General features: G+C 53.3%; 1 protein-coding gene across 2 annotated transcripts in view; it reads right to left on the minus strand.

Moving 5' to 3' along the window:
* The window catches only part of LOC140409102 (synergin gamma-like), an 87,594-nt gene extending 76,910 nt beyond the window's left edge, over positions 1-10,684 (minus strand). For both annotated transcript variants that reach the window (XM_072497233.1, XM_072497217.1), the window contains exon 1: positions 10,409-10,684. The gene's annotated coding sequence lies outside the window, so the exon portion shown is untranslated. The remainder of the gene's footprint in view (positions 1-10,408) is intronic.
* Between the last annotated feature and the right edge of the window lie 17,215 nt (positions 10,685-27,899).

The raw sequence follows: 27,899 nt of genomic DNA on the forward strand, positions 1-27,899 counted from the left end.
TCCTCTGGTATGTGGAAGTCCATCCTTGGGGGCATAACCTTAAATTTAGAGCTAGGCTATTGAAGAGTGATGTCAGGAAACACTCCTTCACAAAGAGGCTAATGGACATCCGGAACTCTTCTCTCTCTCTCTCTCCCTTCCCCCCTGTCGGCCGGCCGGCCCCACACGCACACCGAAGAGCTGTTAGGTCAGTCAATTGAGATTTTCAAACCAGAGATTAATAGATTTTTGTCAGACATGGAGTAGATGGATTTAAGATATAGCTAAAGATCCAGTGGAATGGCAGAATAGGTTCAAGGGGTTGAGTAGACTACTTGCTGTTCCTGTATTCCAAAGATGTGGGTCTCGCAGCCTTGAAATAATTAGAACATGATGTGTACATTAATGTTGGCAGGACATTAGAACATCCTGCACATTTGTTTATAAAAAACAAAAGGAATGTTCTGAGCGTTCCACTTGCAAAGTCTGTCATAATTGCATGGGCTGCCCATAAACCATAATAGCCTATTTGCTACCAACAAGTAATGGTATGCTGCCCTCTCAACTCAAAGAGAAGTACCTGTACACTTAATAATGTCTTAGTTGCCTCCCTTCACTGTGTCTGATGCTTTAAAGCTTGTCAGAATCAATATGAAAGTAAATACTTTTGATGTGTAGAATCTCCTCTGATTCACCATCACCATCAGCGTTGTAGTGATGTTCGGTCAGAAACAAGTGTGAAACATGTGGTGGGATTCTCCGAACCCACCACCGGGCCGGAGAATCGGCGGGGGGGGGGGCGGCGTGAATCCCGCCCCGACGCTGGCTGCCAGAATCTCGGCGGGGGCTGGAATCGCGCCGTGCTGGTCGGGGGCCGTTGGAAGCGGCCCCCTCCGGCGATTCTCCGGCCCGGGATGGGCTGAGTGGCCACCCGCTTTTGGCGGGTCCCGCCGGCGTAAAATACACCAGGTCCGTACCGGTGGGACCTGGCTCTGCGGGCGGCCTGCGGGGTCCTCGGGGGGGGGGCCCTACGGTGGACTGGCCCGCGATCAGGGCCCACCGATCCGCGGGTAGGCCTGTGCCATGGGGGCACTCTTTCCCTCCGCACCGGCTGGTGCAACGGTCCGCCATGGTCGGCGTGGAGAAGAACCCCCCTGCGCATGCACTGGGATGACGGCAGCAGATGCTGGCGCTCCCGCGCATGCGGCGACTCGCGCCAGCCGGCGGAGGCCCTTCGGCGCCGGCCTAGCTTCTGAAGGTGCGGAGGATTCTGCACCTTCTGGGCGGCCCAACGCCGGAGTGGTTTACGCCACTCCTTGCCACCGGTACGGCACACCCAGCCGGGTAGGGGAGAATCCCGCCCATGTGTAATAAAGCCTCAATTACATCCTACACTCGTCTTTGTGTAATTGATCGTGCATCAATTTATTACACTAAAGTTTTCAGAGATGGGCCTCCGCATCAAGCCGGATCGCCTGCAGCTGCATCCGCAAGCAGACAACGCCAAAAAGGACTTTGAACATTGGCTAGCCTGTTTTGAAGTGTACATCGGGTCTGCGCCAGACGAAATTCCAGAAGCACAGAAGCTCCAGATCCTTTACAAGCGGCTGAGCTCCAACGTCTTTCCATTTGTCCACAGAAGGAAAACTACGCTCAGCGGACTAACACACTCTACGCAGCGTCAACTTCCCGGTGAGTCGGTGGAAGATTTCTGGTGCGCCCTGCTCCCCCTAGTTAGAGACTGTGACTGTCAGGCCGTTTCGGCCACGGAACACTCGAATTTGCTAATGAGAGACGCATTTGTTACGGGCATAGGATCTGACTACATCCGCCAGCGCCTCTTAGAGGGGGCCACGCTCGACCTCGCGGCGACCAAAAAACTAGCGCTTTCACTTAGGGTCGCATCACGCAAAATTCAGACCTATGCCCCCGACCGCGCGCCCCCCCCCCCCCTGTGCATTGTGGACTCCGCAGACTGCCGCCCCATCGTGGACCCCATCAGCGACTGCCCTCAGCCAATCCCACGCCTGTGCTGCACGGCAGCCAACCAACCCCGGGGGGGCCCAAATGCTACTTCTGTGGGCAGTCAAAACACCCCGACAGTGCTGCCCGGCGCGGAGCGCCCTCTGCAAGGCCTGTGGCAAGAAGGGACATTTCGCTGCAGTGTGCCAGGCCCACTCAATCGCCGCTATTGTCCCGGCACCCCCCCAAGTGCAGCCAGTGGGCGCCGCCATCTTCCCCTCCTAGGACCACGTGCGGCCAGTGGACGGCGCCATCTTGCCCGACTCGCAACACGTTCGGCCCATGGGCGCCGCCATCTTGTTCCTCCCAGGATCAACAGGCGCCGCCATCTTACCCGATTCGGGACCCATGCCCGTCGGGACCTCATCTGGCCGCTCATCGCCTGCAACCGCTAACGACCAGCTGTGTCTCGCCTCGGTCACGATTGACCAGTCTCGACTACACAACCTCGCAACTGCTTCAACCAAAGTGAAGGTCAATGGGCACGAGATCTCCTACCTGCTGGACTCCGGGAGCACTGAGAGCTTCATTCACCCGATACGGTAGGGCGCTGCTCCCTCGCGGTACACCCCGCTAACCAGAGAATCTCCATGGCCTCCGGGTCCCACTCCGTGGTGATCCGGGGGTACTGCATCGCCTCTCTCTGTCCAGGGCGTGGAGTTCAGCGGCTTCCGCCTCTACATCCTCCCCAACCTCTGCGCTGCCTTCTTACTCGGCCTGGATTTCCAATGCAACCTCCAGAGCCAAACCCTGAAATTCGGCGGGCCCCGACCACCCCTTACTGTGTGCGGCCTCGTGACCCTTAAGGTCGACCCACCTTCCCTTTTTGCAAACCTAACCCCGGATTGCAAACCCGTCGCCACCAGGATCAGACGATACAGCGCCCAGGACAGGACCTTCATCACGTCTGAAATCCAGCGGCTGCTTCGGGAAGGCATCATCGAGGCCAGCAACAGCCCCTGGAGAGCCCAAGTGGTAGTGGTCAAAACTGGGGAGAAAAACAGGATGGTCATTGACTACAGTCAGACCATCAATCGGTACACGCAGCTCGACACGTACCCCCTCCCACACATATCTGATATTCTCAATCAGATTGCACAGTACCGGGTCTTCTCGACAGTAGACCTGAAATCGGCCTACCACCAGCTCCCCATCCATAAGGCGGACCGCCCATACACTGCGTTTGAGGCAGACGGTCACCTTTACCACTTTCTTAGGGTTCCCGTCGGCATCACCAACGGGGTCTCGGTCTTCCAACGGGAGATGGACCGAATGGTTGACCGATACGGGCTGCGGGCCACTTTCCCGTACCTGGATAACGTCACCATCTGCGGCCACGATCAGCAGGACCATGACGCCAACTGTCATGATATTCAAACACACACATCATGATAGACACACCAACAGACAAATCAGAACACACAACACCACAACCAATGACAGAAAGATATAAAAGCACAGACACAACCCCTGGTGGTCAGTAAGAGCTGCAGAGGGGAACCAGGACACAGCTATTGCCAAGGACACTCAGGGAGACAGCACGTGCAGAGTATCCAGAACGAACTGTATTATAAGAGTTATAATAAAATAGAGTTGTACCACATACAACTGTGTTGGCTCATCTGTGCACCAGAGCACCCAACACCACATGGTACAGGAGTGGATCGATACCTGCCGGCATACCTCAGTGTACACAGACAACCAGCAGTGCCCAGGCATGATGCACGAGCTCCCGGTTCCGCAGGCGCTCCAGTGCGACGGCGACCTCCACGAAAACTGGCGGCGATTCCGGCAAATGTTCGAGTTGTTCCTGGCGGCAGCTGAACTCCAAGACCTGGATGATAAGGAAAAAATTGAATTTCTCCTCATCGTCGCCGGTGCAAGGGCAAGAGCAATGTTCAGAAGGTTCAGGTTCTTCAGGAGGCAGCAAAGGCACGATTACCAGGCAGTCATGGGCAAATTCGCCAAGTACTGTGAAGAATACGCAATCCAATGGGGACTTAAAGGTAAGAAAAGCTGCAGTACTCACCTCGTGGCTGGGATCCCGGAGCCCGAAATCCCGGGCCTGAGAAAAGGCTGGGTCGAGGTCGGCGGCCATCTTGCTAAAGGTATAACGCTAGCACAGTTGCGCGAGAAGTGCGCAGAACCGGAAGTTTTGTTTGCGCATGCGCGAGATGCTGCGCATGCGCAGTTAAGAAAACGGCCATCGGTAAAGGAACAGCGATCTGAGCATGCGCAGTCGCTTCCTACGTGCTACATACCGAGCGTCAGGATGTCAGAGGCCCAAGACTGGATCAATTTAAAAAGGAAATGTCCCAAATCCAATTTAAAAGGGAAACGTCCCAAATCAAAAAAACAAAAATCTGTTAAAGCTGTAAAACAACCTTCCTTCACCTGGAATGACAGCACAGTGCCGCAAATTGACCCAGGAGATGAATTTAACCTCCGAAGAACCCTCCGACAAGCAGTTACCTACGCACAAGCCGATGATTCCGACCTTGAATACTTCGATGACGATTTTTACAGTGTTTCCGGACCTCGCGAGCCCAATGATAGCTCCGTGGTCCTATATGACTATGACTCGGACGAACCTTTCGTGTTGCACATTGGCGGCCCCCATATTGAATCCGACGCAGATGCGGATTCATTTTTCGGATTTGAGGATCTTCAACCCAGCAGATATGACGTTCCAACTTATCAGTACCGGATGATGCTGCAGCCTGACATTACCAGACAGGGAGCGGTGCAAGCACACGGAGAGTGCCCTGCTGCCACACAGAGCGTGGTCCACGTCCCGCTCAACGTTCCCGACTCTATGAAAGAAGTCATGCAAGACTCCAGAGTGCAGTCCTCGCATGAACCAGAAGTGACTCCAGTGTCACAAGCTTCCACAGCAAGCTCGTGGACAGCCTCCACGATAGAAGCAACGCAAGACTCCAGAGCGCAGTCCTTGCACGAACAAGAAGTGACTCCAGTGTCACAAGTCTCCACAGAGAGCTCGTGGACAGCCTCCACGATAGAAGCAACGCAAGACTCCAGAGCGCAGTCCTTGCACGAACAAGAAGTGACTCCAGTGTCACAAGCCTCCACAGAGAGCTCGTGGACGGACTCCACGATGGAAGGAACGCAAGACTCCAGAGCGCAGTCCTTGCAGGAACAAGACCATGAGGGTCTAGCAACCTCTCCTGACCAACCAGCGGCAGACGATGCAAGTCTGCCATGCTCCCGTGAACAGCAAGAAGGCTATAACAGCCTACCATGCTCCACTACACAGCAGCATGACCATGACGGTCTCTCATGCTACAATAAAGGGCACAGCGCTGAAGACTGTTCAAGCCCAACTGAAGACAAGCCAAAGGAATCGCCTCGTCCAAGCCCGAAGAAAAAAGGTTTATGCGCTGACCTTCAGGATCATTGTAGCCGAACAGAGATTAATAATGCAGCACGGCCACAGAAGGATGCTGAGGATTTGCTAACGAAATTAATTGTATGTTTAACTTGCAAGGAGCAGACTGAGAATTGCCAGTGTTTTAGTACGGATCGAAAAAATGGTACAATGTCGATAGAAACAGTGGATACTATATTCGAGACCATACATATGGGAGAATTTGGGGGTAATAAACAAGGTTCTGCAATGTCTGGGGGAAGATTTAAAGTTCCAAAGAAGAAAAGCCCAAATGAAGGACAATGGCAAGACAATGACAGTCCACCGACATGGTGTGCACCACCAGATGAAAACTCTGACAATTTACCCAACCCTAGTGAACAGCAAGCTGCTAATGACGACCTATCCACGGGATGTGAGACGAGTGACGACAGCATCCCACTTCCCATGCAAAAGGTGCATGGTGACAGACCTCGCCTAGTGCGTACCGAGGCACTCAACGATCACGGTGGGACCACTGACGACTGCGGTGGCGGCGCACCGCTTCCACCCTCGATGGCTCGAGCCTCTCCACTGGTTGGTGCATTCCTGCATGTTCCGACTCCAGAAGTGCAGCTTCAGGGAATCTCGGCTGCCTCCAGTGAACCTGTTGGGACTCCGGACGGGGGGCATCGACGGAAGGCAGACCGGACTCCAGATGGGGAGCAGCCAAGCGCCGACTCTGATCTGCGCACGCCAGACCTTGCTCCGGACGGGCGGTGTCGCGGCCTCGGTGATGGCACGCTCAGGGTGACCGCAGATGCCACGGCGACAGGGAATGGATCGCGTGGCAGTCCCACTGGGTCGGCAGTGGCAACCAGCACCGGCGGTCCAAGATGGACACACCAACTCGCGCCATCGCCAGACGTTGATGCGAGCAACAATTCTCTATCCAAGGCGACATGCTTCGACGTTTCTCTGCGGAGTCGCCCTTCCGGCACAGCAGGTGGCTGGAACCAGCGTACACGGTCTTGGCCAACTTCCACATCTGGCACAGTCATCGCCTTGCATGATATTAGTGATGGTGCTACTTCGATGGCAACGACCCATCGGCTACAAGATGCCGTCCACCACAAACATAAAAAGAAAACAGACTCCACCTTGTTCATGGCATGCAGGGCGGATGGATTGGTGCGTAGGCGCAATCAGCGGGCTCTGTGCCGCCTTCCACGCTCGCAACTGCACCGTACGCACACGCCGGATCCTCCACTGGTTCCCAAGGATGACTTCGTGGAGATGCCACGGATCATGCCCCTTCCATCGCCACCAGAACCAAACCACAGCCAGGGCACCACTAACAAAGATGTTGAATGTTATATTTGCAAGAATGAAAAAAACCAAGCACTGCATGAAGTACAACAAATGGTAAAGTAGAGACTTCGGCAACAGCATCACCTCCAACAGTCCAAGGTGAACCAGTGTGACCCCAAATCTCCACAGCTGAACCGGCTTGAGGACCAGCCCATTCTTGAGGCGGTCACCCATTAGACTGGACTTATAACGCTGTTAATACGTTCAAAAAGTCAAACACTTCTGTATTATAACCTGTTGTTGTTTATTGTTCCAGATATCGTCTGACCGGACCAATGTTCAAGTTTTTTTTTTCTCTCGCATCCAAGTTTTGTTATGGTACAACCTTGTTAGTGTGACGCACCCGACATCGCCCCATGTAAATAGTTACGTCATAAACACACGCTGTACACAACACAAACGCACACTCTTAGATGCACTCACGACACAATTATATTTATAACCACGTAGGCACTTGTCTTTGTAAAAAAGGGGGATGTCATGATATTCAAACACACACATCATGATAGACACACCAACAGACAAATCAGAACACACAACACCACAACCAATGACAGAAAGATATAAAAGCACAGACACAACCCCTGGTGGTCAGTAAGAGCTGCAGAGGGGAACCAGGACACAGCTATTGCCAAGGACACTCAGGGAGACAGCACGTGCAGAGTATCCAGAACGAACTGTATTATAAGAGTTATAATAAAATAGAGTTGTACCACATACAACTGTGTTGGCTCATCTGTGCACCAGAGCACCCAACACCACACCAACCTTGCCAAATTTCCCCACACCACCACTCTCCCCAAACTCACGTATAACAAGAAGTGCTTGTTCAGCGCGAACCGCTTAGCCATTCTCGGCTATGTGATCCAGAACGGAGTTCTGGGGCCCTCCCCCGATCGCATGCGCCCCCTCATGGAACTCTCCCTCCCCCACTGCCCCAAGGCCCTCAAACGTTGCCTGGGGTTCTTTTCGTATTACGCCCAGTGGGTCCCAAACTATGCGGACAAGGCCCACCCACTCATTCAATCCACTGTTTTTCCTCTGACGGCCGCGGCTCACCAGGCCTTTAACCGTATCAAGGCCGACATCGCCAAGGCCGCGATGCACGCGGTCGACGAGATGCTCCCCTTCCAAGTCGAGAGCGATGCATCAGACATCGCTCTGGCCGCCACCCTCAACCAGGCAGGCAGTTCTGTGGCATTCTTTTCCCGCACCCTCCATGCCTCCGAAATTCGGCACTCCTCCATCGAAAAAGAGGCCCAAGCTATCGTTGAAGCTGTGCGGCATTGGAGGCATCACCTGGCTGGCAGGAGATTCACTCTCCTCACTGACCAACGGTCGGTTGCCTTCATGTTTAATACCACACAGGGGGGCAAGATCAAAAACGATAAAATCTTGAGGTGGAGGATCGAGCTCTCCACCTACAATTACGAGATTTTGTATCACCCCGGTAAGCTCAACGAGCCCCCCGATGCCCTATCCCGAGGTACATGTGCCAGCGGAGTCAAGTGGACTGACTCCGGACCCTGCACGACGATCTGTCACCCAGGGGTCACACGTTTTTACCATTTCATCAAGGCCCGCAACCTGTCCTACTCCATCGAGGAAGTCAGAGCGATCACCAGAGCCTGCCAGGTCTGCGCGGAGTGTAAACCGCACTTCTACCAGCCAGACCGTGTGCGCCTGGTGAAGGCCTCCCGCCCCTTTGAACGCCTCAGCGTGGACTTCAAAGAACTCCTCCCCTCCACCGATCACAACACGTACTTTCTCAGTGTGGTCGATAAATATCCTCGATTCCCCTTCGCCATCCCATGCCCTGATATGACGTCTGCCACCGTCATCAAAGCCCTCAACACCATCTTCGCTCTGTTCGGCTTCCCCGCCTACATCCACAGCGACCAGGGATCCTCATTCATGAGCGATGAGCTGCGCCAGTACCTGCTCAACAGGGGCATTGCCTCGAGCAGGACGAGCAGCTACAACCCCCGGGGAAACGGGCAGGTGGAGAGGGAGAATGGGACGGTCTGGAGGGCTGGCCAGCTGGCCCTAAGATCCAGGAATCTCCCAGCCTTCCGTTGGCAGGCGGTCCTCCCTGTTGCTCCTGTGCACCGCAACTAATGAAACCCCCATGAACGTCTCTTTGCCTTCCCTCGGAAATCCACCTCCGGAGTTTCGCTCCCGACATGGCTGGCAGCCCCAGGACCCGTTCTCCTCCGTAGACACGTTCGACTCCACAAGGCGGACCCGTTGGTTGAGAGAGTACAGCTACTCCATGCGAACCCGCAGTACGCCTACGTAGCGTACCCCGACGGCCGCCAAGACACAGCCTCCCTCAGGGACCTGGCACCAGCTGGTTCCACACACACCCCCTCCCCTGCCCCGGCACCACCCTCCCCTCCCCCGGCGCACCCCACCGCAACCCCCGCTCCGGGACAATCCGTCCTCCCCTTGCTCACACCCGGGGATGAAGAGGATTTCGACACGCTCCCGGAGTCACCGAAGACCAAGTCGCCGCCGGAGTCGCCACGAGCACTGCGGTGCTCTCAACAACAGATCGAGGCGCCGGACCGCCTGAATTTGTAATATTATCTATACTTTTAAAACGCAACTTTCTGTGTATAGTTCTCCACCACCCCCGCCGGACTCATTTTTTTTAAACAGGGGGTGAATGTGGTAGTCACCACTGATGTATATATAGGATGTTGATATAGGTGCTTTATGGTAAGGCCCCTGTACTACAGGTACGGGGGTAGCTCCCTGCCTGCTGGTTCCGCCCAGTAGGCAGAGTATAAATATGTGTGCTCCCAGTACAGCAGCCATTTCGTCAGCTGCTGTAGGAGGCCACACATCTCAGTGTAATAAAGCCTCGATTACATCCTACTCTCGTCTTTATGTAATTGATCGTGCATCAAAGATTACAGTATAAATTTTAACAAATTTGAAACCCATCTTTTAAACTAAGGCGCAAAGTACTCAAAATGATCAACAACAATATCTCAGCCAGGTTGAAACATATTTCAAGTTGAAAAAGACTTCACGCTGATCTCATTTTAGAAGTAAAGGAAGAACCTAATTGCATTTAAGTAGCAGTTTTTGAGATCAATGAAGTACTGGAGCCACTATTGTGAAATGTGGCAACCGATTTACAGATGGCAAAATCCCAGGAACAGCAATGAGATAAATGACCGAATAATCAGCTTTTCTGCTCAGGGATCTTTTACATCTACCAGAGAGGTCAAGGCAGTGCCATTGGGTCAACATTTCATCTGAAATGCTGCACCTCTGACAGTGTAAGCACTCCCTGTCTCCGTATTTCTACGCTCCGGTTTCTGGAGTGGGACTTGAACCCACTTCTGACTCAGCGAACGGTGCTACCACAGATCTAGCCTTGGTTACTCCACTTTGTGCTCTGCAGCAGCTCTTAGTTCCCTGTAACAGCACAGGGCAAGCTGGGATGTTGTTATCACAAGAACAAGTTGTTTTTTCTGGCACAATAATGTGAAATGCACAGCAAGACTGACCCTGATTGAGACTCACATATGTGTACATACGTACGCCACATTTATATGAACAACTTTAAATGAAAAACACAACATATTCCATAAAAATACACTGTATTACACTCATTTATTCAACACAGTATACCACTGTAACAATATATATTCCACTTACCATGCCTGTCAAGTCCTTCCGCCTGTTTAGCTTCTGTGAGCACCACCTTGAAGTAAATACATTGCAGCCATTTAGTAAATGTATAAGTCAGTAACAAACTGCAGATTAGTTAAAACAAGTCACAACTGGCAGTCCAGAGAATGTTAGTGATCTGGATTCCTTCTTCGAGGGCGGTAGACTTAATTAACAATACAACTAAGCACACAAACTGCTCCTACATTCCTCAGGTATTCAAAAAGCATCTTTCGAAGCTTTAGGGAGGTAAAGGGAAGTTCAGTTCAGTGCACTTTGCCCTGAAATAAAGGATTTCTGGGTTTGAACTTCCTGTTCTCCCAGATCACGTGATTTTGGGCTGCTGGGCAGCTTTTTGGACAGACTTATTTACCAGTTCAAATTAATCAGGGCAAAATTAGACTCAACTGCCTTTTGAAAAACAAATTATACTGCCTGTCCCTCACAACTATAACTCCATGTCAAACCTCCAGCTTTTCAAGGGGCAGTGCTTATTGTTATGCCACATAACGTACGAAAAATAAAACATGTATTGTAAATTCTATTGAATGCTGATTTCCCATTTTTGCCAATTTGTTGCTTTGCTGTCGGGCAAGGCACCTCTCAATATTAATGCATTATCATAGCATTAAAGACCATGAAATGTTAACAATATTTTTTTGGAAATGAACTAACAATTGATTGTCAAGGAATAGTATCGGGTATGGAATAACAGTATCTGGGTCCAAAACCAAATATGCTCACAATAAGGTCACAATCTACAAACAGGAAATTCAAGCAAATTATAAAAACAACATTTATATGGTATATTTAAGATAGAGAGAGGCAAGGCCATGAAAAGAAGAATGAGAATTATAAAATCAAGACGCTGCTTGACTGGGAGCCACTGTGGTTACCAAGATAGATGAACGGGACTTGCTGCAAGTTAGGACACAGGCAACAGTGTCCGGGTTGACCTAAAGTTTATGAAAAATGTGGGAGACCAGGAGCCCAATCTACCGGTCACGTTTCGCCCGAAAGGTGATGCGGCTGGTAGAGGCTGGGAGATCCCTCCTCCTGGATCTACCTGGCTCACCACCTTGAAGTAAATACATTGCAGCCATTTGGTAAATGGATAAGTCAGTGACAAACTGCAGATTTGTGATGTCTAACGCGATCTTGCGTGACATTGCGGTCTGAATTCCGTCGATAGTGGGTGGGATCACTATTTTGCAAATCTGCATATTAGGGTGAGACAGCTAATCTCACTCTAATATGCACTCTCCTGATCTACCTGAGACGTTGGGATCTAACCCCTTTGCCTTGGAGACTTTGGGTGAGTACTGTTCAGTGCTTGTCCCTACCAATGGGGACCAGATGGAATGGCACCTGTGCGGGTCTCCCAGAGGATTGGAGGCCCCCAGGATGGCACCCTGGCACTGCTTGTACCATCTGGGCATTGTTAATGCCACTCTGGTACCCTAGCAGTGCCACCTGGGTGTCAGCCTGGCACTGCCAATGTGCTCATATGGCACTGGCAGGAACACAGCCAAAGTGCCAGGCTGGCATTTTTTTCATGATGGGCACCAGGCCCAGGGGGTGCCATTTGACGGGGGTGGGGGGTCGAGGATCCCCTTATGGGTGAGTTTGGGCTTTGGGGTGGTTTAGGGGTCGTGTGTGGGAGGGTCAAGAGATCACGGGCTGGATTCTAAGGGATCAAAGGGGCTAGCACGGGCACAACGTGAAGCGCACGCCAATCGGCCGCCGATTTGCGGGTTGCATCATTGATGCAACGCCATGGCTGCTGAAAAGCATTCTCCCCCCACACACAGTCATCACAGGCAAGATGGCCGGCAGACTAGCACCCCCGAGATTCAGGGGAGGCGAACTGGACACCCTCCTGGACGCCGTGGAGGAGAGGAGGGTGGTGTTGTACCCCGTGCCGGGCTGCAGGACAGCAGGCACCATCGTTCGGCGTGACTGGGTGGAGGTGGCCAAGACAGTCAGTGCCATCGGGCCAGTAGCCAGGACCGCAGATCAGTGTCGGAAGAAGCTGCCCGACCCCCTCAGGGCAGCCAGGGTGAGTACCCAGCACATGCCCCTGACACCACCCAGACCACCCCCCACACAAATGTGACCACCCACCCCCCCCAGGGGGACGGTCCCACCCCCACCCTGACCCAAATGGCTGCACCCACCCCTGCCAGCCGCAAGGGCCGGGTGTCCTGCGCACTGATGCCATCAGAGACTCAACCCCTGGGTTGCATGCATCGGACCGTCTAACACCGTTGCTGTTTGCGTTTCCGTCCACCCCGCCAGGCCAAGTCCGCGCATAACCGCCGGGAGCAAGAGAAGACCGAAGGGGACCACCAGAACAGCGTCCCATCACCGTGCCCGAGCAGAGGGCACTGTACATAGTTGGCGGACCGGAGGAGCGGGTGGGTGCCGTTTCGGAGGTCAGAGGCGCGCCACCAAGTGAACACCCCTCAGCCTGTATACGACCCCTCACGACACATGTGTGCCCACACCCACCCCCCACACCCTCACCCCATCATCCCCTCACCCCACCCCATCAACCCCCCCACCTTCTCACCCCACCCCCTCACCACATCATGCCTCACCCCGTCTGTCTGTCTAACCATACATGCTGTCTTGTGTCTTGCAGGACCAGCCGGTGATGGTCCCGGCCCATCCGGCGCCCCCAGCCAGTGCCAGGGCGGGTACCCCTGTGGTGAACGTATTGCTACTGCAATTCACCACTGTATTGTATTGTATTATGTTGATGCCCCTGTGGTCTCTGCCTGTGGCTCCGCCCCCTCGGGGGTGGTATATAAACCTGCACCCTGTATGCGGCACTCAGTACAGAGCAGTCGCAGGCAGGCACTGATCTAGCTTATTAAAACCACTATTCACTTCTACTAATCGTCTCGTGTGAATTGATCGCATCAATTTAATAAGCTAAGATATCGCAATGGAAGCCGCCCTCAAACCTGATCGACTGAAACTCGACCCACAGGCAGCTGAAGCCAAAGGAATCTCCTCACACTGGCTCCGCTGCTTTGAGGCCTACCTCACCGCCTCCTTAAAGGGCAGCACGATAGCCTTGTGGATAGCACAATTGCTTCACAGCTCCAGGGTCTCAGGTTCGATTCCCGGCTTGGGTCACTGTCTGTGCGGAGTCTGCACATCCTCCCCGTGTGTGCGTGGGTTTCCTCCGGGTGCTCCGGTTTCCTCCCACAGTCCAAAGATGTGCAGGTTAGGTGGATTGGCCATGGTAAATTGCCCTTAGTGTCCAAAATTGCCCTTAGTGGGGTTACTGGGTTATGGGGATGGGGTGGCGGTGTTGACCTTGGGTAGGGTGCTCTTTCCAAGAGCCGGTGCAGACTCGATGGGCCGAATGGCCTCCTTCTGCACTGCAAATTCTATGATCTATGATCTATGATCCTCCTCGCCTGCCGTCCCCGAGGTACACAAGCTGAGTCTCCTCCACGCCCGGCTGAGCCACAGAAGTTCTGTACTAATCGAGGATGCGACCACATACACAGACGCTGTCAGTCATTACATGAGGCCGGTGAACCTTGTGTTCGCGCGGCATCTCCTCACCACACGTCGTCAACGCCCCGGGGAATTGCTGGAGGAATATCTACGCGACCTGAGGGTATTGGCTCTGAACTGTAACTACAAGGACGTCACGGCCTCGCAGCACATGGAATCGCCATCCGGGACACCTATGTGGCATGAGTCTGGTCCAACTATGTCAGACAGCGCCTACTCGAAAAGGGCGCCCTCGACCTAGAAGAGACGGTAAAACTATCCACCTCATTAGAGGTAGCCTTCCAGAGCCTAAATGCTTACCCCTCCGACCACGTGATTTCCTCGTGGGCGCCAGAGGCGCGGCCATCACGGGGGGCCGTCTTGCTATTTCTGCGGTCAGAACCAGCATCCTAGGCAGCGTTGCCCAGCTCGGAACACGACCTGCAGCGACTGCGGCAAGAAAGGACATTTTGCCAAAGCCTGCTTAGCCCGAACCAAAGTTCCAAAATCGCAGGCCCGACTTACAGACTCACAGGCCCGCAGACCCCGCAGTGTGGCTGCGTGCCTGCCGGTACCGCCCCCTTCTGACGCATCATCCGCCTCGTGTTATCCGTGGGGGCCGCCATCTTTAACTCCGGCCGACACGTCCGACTCATGGGGGCCACCATCTTGGCCGCCATCTTTAACGCTGGCCGACACGTGCGACCGACGGGGGCCGCCATCTTCAACGCCACCCGACACGTGCCACCGACAGGGGCCGCCAACTTGGCCGCCATCTTGGGACCATCTCGTTACCACCGACCACGCCGGCTACCCGCAGCTCGGCGCTGTCACTCTTCTGACCCATATCCCCTCTCACCGTATGTAGCCTCGCGACCCTTAAGATCGCCCCTCCCTCGTTCTTCGCAAACTGTAAACCCGTCTCCTCCAGGAGCAGGTGGTACAGTGTCCAGGACAGGACTTTTATCAAGTTGGAGGCCCAGTGGCTCTTGAGGGAGGGGATCAGCAAAGCCAGTAATGGCCCCTGGAGATCCCAAGTGGTGGTCGTCAGGACCAGAGAAAAGAACCGGATGGTTGTAGACTACAGACAGACCATAAATCGTTATACGCAACTCGATGCGTACCCCCTTCCCCGTATAGCGGACATCGTGAATCAGATTGCACACTAACGGGTTTTCTCCACGGTAGATCTGAAGTCCGCATACCACCAGCTTCCGATCCGCCCGAAAGACCGCCACTACACTGCCTTTGAGGCAGACGGCCGCCTCTTCCACTTCCTCAGGGTCCCCTTCGGCGTCACCAATGGGGTCTCGGTCTTCCAAAGAACGATGGACCGAATGGTTGACCAGTACGGGGAAGGGCCACGTTCCCGTACTTGGATAATGTCACCATCTGCGGCCATGATCAGCAGGACCACGACGCCAACCTTCAGAAGTTCCTCCAAACTGCCCAAGCCCTTAATCTCACCTACAACAAGAAGAAATGCTTTTTCTGCACAACCCGACTAGCCATCCTCGGCTATGTCATGGAAAACGGAGTCCTAGGGCCCGACCCCAACCGTATGCGCCCCCTCCTGCAACTCCCCCTTCTCCACTGCCCCAATGCCCTGAAAAGATGCCTGGGGTTCTTCTCATATTATGCCCAGTGGGTCCCCAACTATGCGGACAAAGCCCGCCCACTTATCAAAGCCACCATCTTTCCCCTGACGACTGAGGCCCACCTGGCTTTCAGCCGCATCAAGGCAGACATTACCAAGGCCGAGATGCACGCGGTGGACGAGTCCATCCCCTTCCAGGTGGAGAGCGTCGGATGTCGCCCTGGCCGCTACCCTTATCCAGGCAGACAGGCCCGTGGCCTTCTTTTCCCATATCCTCAATGCCTCCGAGATTCAACACTTGAAGAGGAAGCTGAAGCCATTGTGGAAGCTGTGCAGCATTGGAGGCACTACCTGGCCGGTAGGAGGTTCACCCTCGTCACCGACCAATGGTCGGTAGCCTTTATGTTCAACAACACGCAGCGGGGCAAGATCAAGAATGATAAGATCTTGAGGTGGAGAATCGAACTCTCCACCTATAATTACGATATTGTGTATCGTCTGGGGAAGCTCAACGAGCCCCCAGATGCCCTGTCCCGCGGCACATGCGCCAGCGTGCAAGATGACCGACTTCGGGCCATCCACAATGTCCTCGGTCACTCAGGGGTCACCCGGCTTCTCCACTTTAATCAAAGCCCGCAACCTGCCCTACTCCACCAAGGAGGTCAGGGCCATGACCAGGGACTGCCAAGTCTGCGCGGAGTGCAAGCTGCACTTCTATCGGCCAGACAAGGCTCACCTGGTGAAGGCCTCCTGCCCCTTTGAGCGCCTCAGCGTCGATTTCAAAGGGCCCCTTCCCTCCACTGAGCGCAACGTGTATTTTCTTAACGTCGTGACGAGTCCTCCCGTTTCCCCTTTGCCGTCCCATGTCCCGACATGACCACGGCCACGGTCATTAAGGCCCTGCACAGCATCTTCACCCTGTTCGGTTTCGCCACTTATGTCCACAGTGACCGGGGTTCCTCGTTTATGAGCGACGAACTGCGTCAGTACCTGCTCGGTAAGGGCATTGCCTCGAGCAGGACTACCAGCTACAACCCCCGGGGAAACGGACAGGTGGAGAGGGAGAACGTGACGGTATGGAAGGCCGTCCTTCTGGCCCTACGGTCTAGAAATCTCCCGGTTTCCCGCTGGCAGGAGGTCCTCCCCGATATGCTCCACTCCATCCGGTCGCTCCTCTGCACAGCCACGAACGAGACCCCTCACGACCGTCTGTTTGTCTTCCCCAGAAAGTACAACTCCGGGGTCTCGCTTCCATCCTGGCTGACAACACTGGGGCCTGTCCTCCTCCGGAAGCACGTGAGGGGCCATAAGTCCGACCCCCTGGTCGAGAGGGTCCAGCTCCTACATACCAACCCTCAGTATGCCTATGTGGCGCACCGCGACGGACGACAGGATACAGTCTCCCTCCGGGATCTGGCACCCGCCGGTTCCCCAGCGACCATCACCAACCATCACCAACCCCAGCACCCCCCCCCCCCCCCCCCCCCCCCCCCCCCCCCCCCCCCCACCACACACACACACCGCCTATCACCACCAACTGAATCCCTCAGGGCAGGCTACCAGCTGCCCCCCTGGGGATCCTGAACACCGCCCCCGCCCCTACACTGCCTACACCCCCCCTTCCCCCATCGCACACACACCGTGATGAAGCTCCAGATGACACGCTTCCGGAGTCAACGAGTCTAACAGCCGTGCCCGCAGCGAAGCTGGAGCTGAGGCTATCACAGAGAACGATTAAGGCTCCGGACAGACTCGAAATGTGAGCCCACTTCACCCCCGCTGGACTTCAGTTTTTAACAGGGGGTGAATGTGGTGAACATATTGCTACTGCAATTCACCACTGTATTGTATTGTATTATGTTGATGCCCCTGTGGGCTTCGCCTGTGGCTCCGCCCCCTCGGGGGTGCTATATAAACCTGCAGCCTGTAGGCGACACTCAGTACAGAGCAGTCGCAGGCAGGCACTGATCTAGCTTATTAAAACCACTGTTCACTTCTACTAATCGTCTTGTGTGAATTGATGGTCGCATCAACCCCCTAGGGACCCAAGCACTGACAGGGAGGGTAGCTGTAACAACAGTCCTCCACCCGAGACGAGCCAGGACACCACGACACAGGGGACTAACACACAGAGGACAGACACACAGGAAACCAACACACAGGGGACGGACACACAACACACCACGACACAGGGGACCAACACACAGAGGACAGACACACAACACACCACGACACAGGGGACCAACACACAGAGGACAAACACACAGGAAACCAACACGCAGGGGACAGACACGCAAGAAACCAACTACAGGGGACAGACAGACAGGAAACCAACACACAGGGGACAGACAAGCACAAAACTAACACACAGGGGACGGACACACAGCACGACACGACACAGGGGACCAACACACAGAGGACAGACACAGAGGACACCAACACACAGGGGACGGACACACACACAGGGGACCAACACACAGAGGACAGACACACAGGAAACCAACACACAGGGGACAGACACACAGCACACTGCGACACAGGGGACCAACACACAGGGGACAGACACACAGCACACCGCGATACAGGGGACCAACACACAGGGGACAGACACACAGCACACCACGACACAGGGGACCAACACACAGAGGACAGACACACAGGAAACCAACACACAGGGGACAGACACACAGCAAACCGCGACACAGGGGACCTACACACAGGGGACGGACACACAACACACCACGACACAGGGGACCAACACACAGAGGACAGACACACAGCACGCCATGACACAGGGGACCAACACACAGAGGACAGACACACAGGAAACCAACACACAAAGGGACAGACACACAGGAAACCAACACACAGGGGACGGACACACAGGAAACCAACACACAAAGGGACAGACACACAGGGGACCAACACACAGAGGACAAACACACAGAAAACCAACACACAAGAGACAGACACACAGCACACCACGACACAGGGGACTAACACACAAAGGACACACAGGAAACCAACACATAGGGGACGGATCCACAGGAAACCAACACACAGTCCATTTCGGCGGGAGAACAGCTGGTGAGTCAGTTTCAGCGGGAGCAGTGCGGAAGTGGCTGCTGGGAGGTAAGTCTGTCCTTTAAAAGCACTTGTCTTTGCAGGGGCAGGCCAGTCGATTTTGGAGTGAGAACAGCTGGTGAGTCAGTTTCAGCGGGAGCAGTGCGGAACTGGCTGCTGGGAGGTAAGTCTGTCCTTTAAAAGCACTTGTCTTTGCAGGGGCAGGCCAGTCGATTTCGGCGTGAGAACAGCTGGTGAGTCAGTTTCAGCGGGAGCAGTGCGGAACTGGCTGCTGGGAGGTAAGTCTGTCCTTTAAAAGCACTTGTCTTTGCAGGGGCAGGCCAGTCGATTTCGGCGTGAGAACAGCTGGTGAGTCAGTTTCAGTGGGAGCAGTGTGGAAGTGGCTGCTGGGAGGTAAGTCTGTCCTTTAAAAGCACTTGTCTTTGCAGGGGCAGGCCAGTCGATTTCGGCGTGAGAACAGCTGGTGAGTCAGTTTCAGCGGGAGCAGTGCGGAAGTGGCTGCTGGGAGGTAAGTCTGTCCTTTAAAAGCACTTGTCTTTGCAGGGGCAGGCCAGTCTATTTCGGCGTGAGAACAGCTGGTGAGTCAGTTTCAGCGGGAGCAGTGCGGAAGTGGCTGCTGGGAGGTAAGTCTGTCCTTTAAAAGCACTTGTCTTTGCAGGTGCAGGCCAGTCGATTTCGGCGTGAGAACAGCTGGTGAGTCAGTTTCAGCGGGAGCAGTGCGGAAGTGGCTGCTGAGAGTGTTTTAGGCGGGAACAGGAAGTCGACCCGCGGACGTCTGGGAAGACCCTCACCAATAAATTCTGGTGGAGAGGAAACCCGAGACACTACACGTGTAGTGTCTCCCACCCGCCCTCCTCCTCTAACCTAATAATAAAACCCATTGGTCTGAGGTAAGTACCATATTTTATTATACTATTATTATTTTTTATAAAAAATTTAATTTAGTTGTTAGCCAGATCTTGGTAGAAAGTTAGAGGAATGGCAGGGAAGGGAGTGCAATGTTCCTCCTGCAGGATGTTTGAGGTGAGGGATGCAGTTAGTGTCCCTGATGATTTTACCTGCAGGAAGTGCTGCCATCTCCAGCTCCTCCAAGACCGAGTTAGGGAACTGGAGCTGGAGTTGGAAGAACTTCGGATCATTCGGGAGGCAGAAGGGGTCATAGATAGCAGCTTCAGGGAATTAGTTACACCAAAGATTGGAGATAGGTGGGTAACTGTAAGAGGGACTGGGAAAAAGCAGTCAGTGCCGTGATCCCCTGCGGTCGTTCCCCTGAGAAACAAGTATACCGCTTTGGATACTTGTGAGGGGGACGACTTACCAGGGGTAAGCCATGGGGTACGGGCCTCTGGCACGGAGTCTGTCCCTGTTGCTCAGAAGGGAAGGGGGGAGAGGAGCAGAGCATTAGTAATTGGGGACTCTATAGTCAGGGGCACAGATAGGAGATTTTGTGGGAGCGTGAGAGACTCACGTTTGGTATGTTGCCTCCCAGGTGCAAGGGTACGTGATGTCTCGGATCGTGTTTTCCGGGTCCTTAGGGGGAGGGGGAGCAGCCCCAAGTCGTGGTCCACATTGGCACTAACGACATAGGTAGGAAAGGGGACAAGGAGACAAGGATGTCAGGCAGGCTTTCAGGGAGCTAGGATGGAAGCTCAGAACTAGAACAAACAGAGTTGTTATCTCTGGGTTGTTGCCCGTGCCACGTGATAGTGAGATGAGGAATAGGGAGAGAGAGCATTTAAACACGTGGCTACAGGGATGGTGCAGGCGGGAGGGATTCAGATTTCTGGATAACTGGGGCTCTTTCTGGGGAAGGTGGGACCTCTACAGACAGGATGGTCTACATCTGCACCTGAGGGGCACAAATATCCTGGGGGGGGGAGATTTGTTAGTACTCTTTGGGGGGGTTTAAACTAATGCAGCAGGGGCATGGGAACCTGGATTGTAGTTTTAGGGTAAGGGAGAATGAGAGTATAGAGGTCAGGAGCACAGATTTGACGTCGCAGGAGGGGGCCAGTGTTCAGGTAGGTGATTTGAAGTGTGTCTACTTCAATGCCAGGAGTATACGAAACAAGGTAGGGGAACTGGCAGCATGGGTTGGTACCTGGGACTTCGATGTTGTGGCCATTTCGGAGACATGGATAGAGCAGGGACAGGAATGGATGTTGCAGGTTCCGGGGTTTAGGTGTTTTAGTAAGCTCAGAGAAGGAGACAAAAGAGGGGGAGGTGTGGCGCTGCTAGTCAAGAGCAGTATTACGGTGGCGGAGAGGATGCTAGATGGGGACTCTTCTTCCGAGGTAGTATGGGCTGAAGTTAGAAACAGGAAAGGAGAGGTCACCCTGTTGGGAGTTTTTTATAGGCCTCCTAATAGTTCTAGGGATGTAGAAGAAAGGATGGCGAAGATGATTCTGGATAAGAGCGAAAGTAACAGGGTAGTTATTATGGGAGACTTTAACTTTCCAAATATTGACTGGAAAAGATATAGTTTGAGTACAATAGATGGGTCGTTTTTTGTACAGTGTGTGCAGGAGGGTTTCCTGAAACAATATGTTGACAGGCCAACAAGAGGCGAGGCCACGTTGGATTTGGTTTTGGGTAATGAACCAGGCCAGGTGTTGGATTTGGAGGTAGGAGAGCACTTTGGGGACAGTGACCACAATTCGGTGACGTTTACGTTAATGATGGAAAGGGATAAGTATACACCGCAGGGCAAGAGTTATAGCTGGGGGAAGGGCAATTATGATGCCATTAGACGTGACTTGGGGGGGGATAAGGTGGAGAAGTAGGCTGCAAGTGTTGGGCACACTGGACAAGTGGGGCTTGTTCAAGGATCAGCTACTGCGTGTTCTTGATAAGTATGTACCGGTCAGGCAGGGAGGAAGGCGTCGAGTGAGGGAACCGTGGTTTACCAAGGAAGTGGAATCTCTTGTTAAGAGGAAGAAGGAGGCCTATGTGAAGATGAGGTGTGAAGTTTCGGTTGGGGCGATGGAGAGTTACAAGGTAGCGAGGAAGGATCTAAAGAGAGAGCTAAGACGAGCAAGGAGGGGACATGAGAAGTATTTGGCAGGAAGGATCAAGGAAAACCCAAAAGCTTTCTATAGGTATGTCAGGAATAAGCGAATGACTAGGGAAAGAGTAGGACCAGTCAAGGACAGGGATGGGAAATTGTGTGTGGAGTCTGAAGAGATAGGCGAGATACTAAATGAATATTTTTCGTCAGTATTCACTCAGGAAAAAGATAATGTTGTGGAGGAGAATGCTGAGCCCCAGGCTAATAGAATAGATGGCATTGAGGTACGTAGGGAAGAGGTGTTGGCAATTCTGGACAGGCTGAAAATAGATAAGTCCCCGGGACCTGATGGGATTTATCCTAGGATTCTCTGGGAGGCCAGGGAAGAGATTGCTGGACCTTTGGCTTTGATTTTTATGTCATCATTGGCTACAGGAATAGTGCCAGAGGACTGGAGGACAGCAAATGTGGTCCCTTTGTTCAAAAAGGGGAGCAGAGACAACCCCGGCAACTATAGACCGGTGAGCCTCACGTCTGTAGTGGGTAAAGTCTTGGAGGGGATTATAAGAGACAAGATTTATAATCATCTAGATAGGAATAATATGATCAGGGATAGTCAGCATGGCTTTGTGAAGGGTAGGTCATGCCTCACAAACCTTATTGAGTTCTTTGAGAAGGTGACTGAACAGGTAGATGAGGGTAGAGCAGTTGATGTGGTGTATATGGATTTCAGCAAAGCGTTTGATAAGGTTCCCCATGGTAGGCTATTGCAGAAAATACGGAGGCTGGGGATTGAGGGTGATTTAGAGATGTGGATCAGAAATTGGCTAGCTGAAAGAAGACAGAGGGTGGTGGTTGATGGGAAATGTTCAGAATGGAGTACAGTCACAAGTGGAGTACCACAAGGATCTGTTCTGGGGCCGTTGCTGTTTGTCATTTTGATCAATGACCTAGAGGAAGGCGCAGAAGGGTGGGTGAGTAAATTTGCAGACGATACTAAAGTCGGTGGTGTTGTCGATAGTGTGGAAGAATGTATCAGGTTACAGAGGGATATAGATAAGCTGCAGAGCTGGGCTGAGAGGTGGCAAATGGAGTTTAATGTAGAGAAGTGTGAGGTGATTCACTTTGGAAGGAATAACAGGAATGCGGAATATTTGGCTAATGGTAAAGTTCTTGAAAGTGTGGATGAGCAGAGGGATCTAGGTGTCCATGTACATAGATCCCTGAAAGTTGCCACCCAGGTTGATAGGATTGTGAAGAAGGCCTATGGAGTGTTGGCCTTTATTGGTAGAGGGATTGAGTTCCGGAGTCGGGAGGTCATGTTGCAGCTGTACAGAACTCTGGTACGGCCGCATTTGGAGTATTGCGTACAGTTCTGGTCACCGCATTACAGGAAGGATGTGGCGGCTTTGGAGCGGGTGCAGAGGAGATTTACCAGGATGTTGCCTGGTATGGAGGGAAAACCTTATGAGGAAAGGCTGATGGACTTGAGGTTGTTTTCGTTGGAGAGAAGAAGGTTAAGAGGAGACTTAATAGAGGCATACAAAATGATCAGGGGGTTGGATAGGGTGGACAGTGAGAGCCTTCTCCCGCGGATGGAAATGGCTGGCACGAGGGGACATAACTTTAAACTGAGGGGTAATAGATATAGGACAGAGGTCAGAGGTAGGTTCTTTACACAAAGAGTAGTGAGGCCGTGGAATGCCCTACCTGCTACAGTAGTGAACTCGCCAACATTGAGGGCATTTAAAAGTTTATTGGATAAACATATGGATGATAATGGCATAGTGTAGGTTAGATGGCTTTTGTTTCGGTGCAACATCGTGGGCCGAAGGGCCTGTACTGCGCTGTATTGTTCTATGTTCTATGTTCTATGTTCTAGAGGACAGACACACAGCACACCGCGACACAGGGGACCAACACACAGAGGACAGACACGCAGGAAACCAACAACAGGGGACAGACACGCAGCACACCGCGACACAGGGGACCAACACACAGAGGCCAGACACACAGGAAACCAACACACAGGGGACAGACACACAGCACACCACGACACAGGGGACCAACACACAGAGGACAGACACAGAAGACACCAACACACAGGGGACGGACACACACACAGGGGACCAACACACAGAGGACAGACACACAGGAAACCAACACACAGGGGACAGACACACAGCACACCGCGACACAGGGGACCAACACACAGGGGACAGACACACAGGAAACCAACACACAGAGGACAGACACACAGCACACCACGACACAGGGGACCAACACACAGAGGACAGACACACAGGAAACCAACACACAGGGGACAGACACACAGCACACCTCGACACAGGGGACTAACACACAGAGGACAGACACACAGGAAACCAACAATCAGGGGACAGACACACAGCACACCGCGACACAGGGGACCAACACACAGAGGACAGACACACAGCACACCAACAATCAGGGGACAGACACACAGCACACCGCGACACAGGGGACCAACACACAAAGGGACAGACACACAGCACACCGCGATACAGGGGACCAACACACAGAGGACAGACACACAGGAAACCAACACACAGGGGACAGACACACAGCACACCGCGACACAGAGGACCAACACACAGGGGACAGACACACAGCACACCGCGACACAGGGGAACAACACACAGGGGACAGACACACAGGAAACCAACAATCAGGGGACAGACACACAACACACCACACACACAGGGGACCAACACACAGGGGACAGACACACAGCACACCGCGACACAGGGGACCAACACACAGAGGACAGACACACAGCACACCAACAATCAGGGGACAGACACACAGCACACTGCGACACAGGGGACCAACACACAGAGGACAGACACACAGGAAACCAACAATCAGGGGACAGACACACAGCACACCGCGACACAGGGGACCAACACACAGGGGACAGACACACAGCACACCGCGACACAGGGGAACAACACACGGGGACAGACACACAGGAAACCAACAATCAGGGGACAGACACACAACACACCACACACACAGGGGACCAACACACAGGGGACAGACACACAGCACACCACGACACAGGGGACCAACACACAGAGGACAGACACACAGGAAACCAACACACAGGGGACAGACACACAGCACACCGCGACACAGGGGACCAACACACAGGGGACAGACACACAGCACACCGCGACACAGGGGACCAACACACAGGGGACAGACACACAGCACACCACGACACAGGGGACCAACACACAGAGGACAGACACACAGGAAACCAACAATCAGGGGACTTACACACAGGAAACCAACTCACAGGGGACAGACACAGAGCACACCACGACACGGGATTAACACACAGAGGACACACAGGAAACCAACACACAGGGGACAAACACACAGAAAACCTGTGGTAGTATGCATTAGGGGTCATGTGGGACTGTGAAGCCGTGATGCGGCTGACAGATCCCGGGTCCTGGTTGGCTGTTGATCCCTAGCTCCGCCCTGAAGGCGGAGTATAAGAACCTGGGCTTCTCCCCGCAGCTCCAGTCTGTTGCTGAACTGCGGGGAACAAGTCATGCTTAATAAAGCCTCATCGACTTCATCTCTATTCGTCTCTCTCGTAAGCCATTGTGCGCTACAATTTATTAAGCGTGCTTAAAGGACTATGGAGCTCAGGATCGCCCCGGAATGCCTGCGGATCAGCCCCCACGCAGTGAACGCGGCATCAGTTTTTAAACACTGGCAGACTTGTTTCGAAGGCTACCTCCGAACGGCCCCCGGGCGGATCACAGAAGACCAGAAACTACAGGTCCTGCACTCAAGGGTAAGCCCGGAAATTTACCCTCTCATAGAAGACGCAGAGGATTTCCCGACGGCGCTCGCAGCACTAAAGAGCGTCTACGTTCGCCCAGTGAACCAGGTCTACGCACGCTACCAACTCGCAACGAGACAGCAAAGTCCCGGAGAATCGCGAGAGGAGTTCTACGCCGCGCTGCTAATTTTGGGACGGGGCTGCGGCTGCCCGCCGGTAAACGCGACTGAACACACGGACATGTTAATTCGCGATGCGTTTGTGGCAGGCATGAACTCGTCCTAAATCCGCCAAAGACTTTTAGAAAAAGAGTCGCTAGGATTCTCAGAGGCACGGGCCATCGCAGCTTCCCTAGATGTGGCCTCGCAAAACGCCCGCGCATACGGCCCCGACCGCGCGGCAGCCCCTTGGGCTCCGTGGACCCCCGTTGCGACAAACCCCCCCCCTCACAGGCTTGTGCGGTTAAGACGCCAGATCATCCCAGGGGGGCCCGCTGCTATTTCTGCGAGCAGGCGAAACACCCCCGGCAGCGCTGCCCGGCCCGCGCAGCGACTTGCAAGAGCTGCGGAAAAAAGGGCCATTTCGTGGCTGTGTGCCGGTCCCGGGGGGTCGTCGCTGTCCCGGAGAAGAAAGAGTCCAGCGCATCCTAAACGCTCCCCAACCCCCCCAGCGCCCCATGTGCAACCCGCGGGTGCCGCCATTTTGGGTCCCGGCCACCACGAGGGGAGGATGGGCGCCGCCATCTTGTGACCCCCCAGCCATGTGCGATGCATGGGGGTGGCCATTTTGTCCACCCCCGACCACGTGCGATCCATGGGGGCGGCCATTTTGTCCACCCCCGGCCGCGTGCCATTCATGGATGCCGCCATCTTGGATGACAACAAAGGACCCCAGCATCGACGGCTCCACGGGGTCCAAAGAAGACGCTGAGACACTACGACCACATCTGGCCTCGGTGACGCTGGATCAAGCACGGCCCCGGACGCTCCAGACGACGACAACAACGGTGCTGATCAACGGGCACGAGACACCATGCCTGATCGACTCCGGGAGCACCGAAAGCTTCATCCACCCCGACACGGTAAGACGCTGTTTTTTGACCATCCGTCCCAGTACGCAAAAGATTTCCCTAGCTGCAGGATCCCACTCCGTAGAGATCAAAGGGTTCTGCATAGTGACCCGAACGGTGAAAGGAAGGGAGTTTAAAAACTACAGGCTCTACGTCCTTCCCCAACTCTGCGCGCCCACATTACTGGGATTAGACTTCCAGTGCAACCTGCAGAGCCTAACATTCCAATTCGGCGGCCCAATACCCCCACTCACTATCTGCGGCCTCGCAACCCTCAAAGTTGAACCGCCATCCTTGTTTGCAAACCTCACCCCGGATTGCAAACCCGTCGCCACTAGGAGCAGACGGTACAGTGACGAATGTGATATAAAATAGTTACTTTAGAGATACTAGTTAATGTAATGTAGAAATAAGCCACTTTGATTCTGGCAGTTAGGGAGAAAGGGATTTGAGACCGCATGGAAAAAGCAGGAAGAGGTGTGTCTATGAGAGTGATGTTGTTTGATAGGGGCCAGAGAAAGGGATTGGAAGTGAGCCAATCAGAATAGATCAAACAGGTCAGGAGGGATATAGGCTGACCTATGGGCGTCGAGTATGTGAAACTTGATACCATTTGAATTGATTTGCAGAGATCCCTTTGTTTCTTTGTTCATTCGCTTTCTGGGATATAGGAAACTGGATGTCTCTTATATTTCTATGAAATGAATCAAGCTTGCAAGCTAAATAAATAACTTCTTTTTACGTGCGAATCCATCTCAACTTTTATTGAGGCCAGACTGACAGAGAAAGAAATTTGGGAATCAACATTTGGTGCCGAAAACCGGGATTTCTCAGGGCGATCCTGATCCAACTGCGAAATCAGAATTAGACTGATTATGAACAGGAGGATGGGGAACAAAGGGCCCTCAATGTAGAACTGGAAAACGACCGCGCATTGATTGTTCCCCTCTTCTTATCGTCTGATTAGTCTGGTCACTCGCGGTTGGCACAGAAAGACCGCCTCGACGAAATCACAGGTCAGTCTGGGGATTAGCAATTTAATTGATGGGATTTCATATTGTTGTTTCAGCTTGGGTTAGGGTTTTGGGTTGATGGGACATCTCAAATGATGATTCAATTCCAAGTATAAGGGTTCAGAGGCTGATGTGACTTCATTAATGAAGGTTCAGTCTATTATATGGGTTCAGAGGCTGATGTGACTTCATTAATGAAGGTTCAGTCTATTATATGGGTTCAGGGGCTGATGTGACTTCATTAATGAATGTTCAGTCCAGTATAACTGTTTTTAAATCTGAAGATAGTTCAACTCTATGTGTGAGTGTTTTAAATATATAGTTGATTAAGCTAAAATTGTCTCCTTGGACTGTATTG

This window comes from Scyliorhinus torazame, chromosome 1 (assembly GCF_047496885.1).
Source record: "Scyliorhinus torazame isolate Kashiwa2021f chromosome 1, sScyTor2.1, whole genome shotgun sequence".
Lineage (NCBI taxonomy): Eukaryota > Metazoa > Chordata > Chondrichthyes > Carcharhiniformes > Scyliorhinidae > Scyliorhinus > Scyliorhinus torazame.